At 42.5% G+C, this 1,679-nt stretch overlaps 1 pseudogene; it reads left to right on the forward strand.

Annotated features, from left to right (window-relative positions):
* The first annotated feature begins 251 nt into the window (after positions 1-251).
* On the forward strand, positions 252-417 carry LOC145343579 (U2 spliceosomal RNA; annotated as a pseudogene).
* Positions 418-1,679: the final 1,262 nt, after the last annotated feature.

Consider the following 1,679-nt stretch of genomic DNA (forward strand, 5'->3'; position numbering starts at 1 on the left):
AACAAAACAATCAACGATGTTTTATGTTTTGTTCTCTCATAAATTTCTCTCCCGTTCTACCATTCCCCAGGCTTTTATTGTTTTCATTGGACTGTCGAAGGATGAGGGGGGACCTGATAGAGGTTTACAAGATTATGCCAAGCTTGGATAGAGTGGATAGCCTGAGACTTTCTCCCAGGATTGGAGGATCAAATACTCAGGGGCAAAGGTTGAGAGTGATGGGGGGGTGGGGTTAAAAAGAGGTGAAAGGGACTTCTTGGCCTTTTGGCTAAGATCAAGTGTAGTAGCAACATGTTGTAATTGGTTGAAGTCATTAAGTAACATTTTAGCTTCATTTGAAGTAATTTTTGCATCTCGGCCTTTTGGCTAAGATGCAAATGAGATGAAGCCTTGAAGAAGATGCTATGCCTACTCCAATCAGCTTGGATCACGTAGATGAAGCCCAAGACAGGTGGTAAGAGCCCTGTCTTGTCAGCTGGGATCGGGAATGTCTCAACCTGTTGAGACTCTGAATTGGACTTGATTTGATTGAATTGGATTAAAAAAAAGAGATGTAAGGGGCAAGTTTTTCACACAGAAGGTGGTGAATGCTTGGAATGCTGGAGCAGGTGTTGGAAGCAGATCCTATAACAATGTTCAAGAGGCATATAGTTAGATACATGAATAAGCAGGCAATAGAGGGTTATGGACCACAAAGAGGCAAGAAAATGTTAGAGAGGCATCAGTGTTGGCACAGACTTGGTGGGTCAAGTGGCCTGTTCCTGTGCTGTACCATTTTTTTCATTGTTCTTTAATTTACTTCTATTTAGCACTTGGACTTATAGCTTACTCACCCCAGTCGTACATTTTTCTGCCCCTCCTGTGCAGTTTGTTTTTCACCCAAATCCATCTTCATTTACAAGGTTGTTTGTCTGGGCCACAGCAATTAACATATGTCATATGTCAACTCCAGGTCCATTCATAGCTGCAATTCACACCACTTCAATCTATCCTGCATCCCACTGATGGAAACAGCCTGGCCATTTCTCTGCTAGCGTGGGCTTCTTCTGCCAGCATTTTTGTAACCATCCACCTCCACTTCATCCTGCCACTGCTCACTCAGCCATAAATCCTGCTCCCTGTCTGACAGGCCTACTCTCTGAAACACAACAACATTTAAATCCCACAATTTAACTGAACGCCTGGAGTGTTGTGTCTTCAGTTTGAAATGAAGAAAAATTGGACTCAAAAATGCTTGATTTTCATTGCAAGTGTCATGGTTACATAAAACGCATTTCCACAAAGTGGTCCGTGAGCTAAGAATTTGCACATCTGTATGTGTAGCCCCCTTTTAGTTTGCAATTGATTCAATTTAAAAGGAACTCAGCAGTCAATCTTTATTCTTAATCAAGGATAAAGGTTAGTTTATGACAAAACTACTGCTGAAACTTATTAACTTAACTACGGACACAAGGGGTGGGATTTTCTGGCTGCGCTCATCCCAAAACTGGAAAAGCCCGAGTGAGGTCAATGGATCTTTGCATGGTCCGAACCCCGCTCACTACGATTCCCATGGCAGATGGGACAGGAAAGTTCCCCCTTCGGTTTCAAATGCAGACAAAGGGAAAACAATACATAAAGATGAGATTTTAAGTCAGTCCATGAGACATTGGCTGGAATCTTTGGCTGTTCACGCTGAC

The sequence above is a fragment of the Carcharhinus amblyrhynchos genome, chromosome 5 (assembly GCF_965287045.1).
Source record: "Carcharhinus amblyrhynchos chromosome 5, sCarAmb.v2.hapA, whole genome shotgun sequence".
Taxonomy (NCBI): domain Eukaryota; kingdom Metazoa; phylum Chordata; class Chondrichthyes; order Carcharhiniformes; family Carcharhinidae; genus Carcharhinus; species Carcharhinus amblyrhynchos.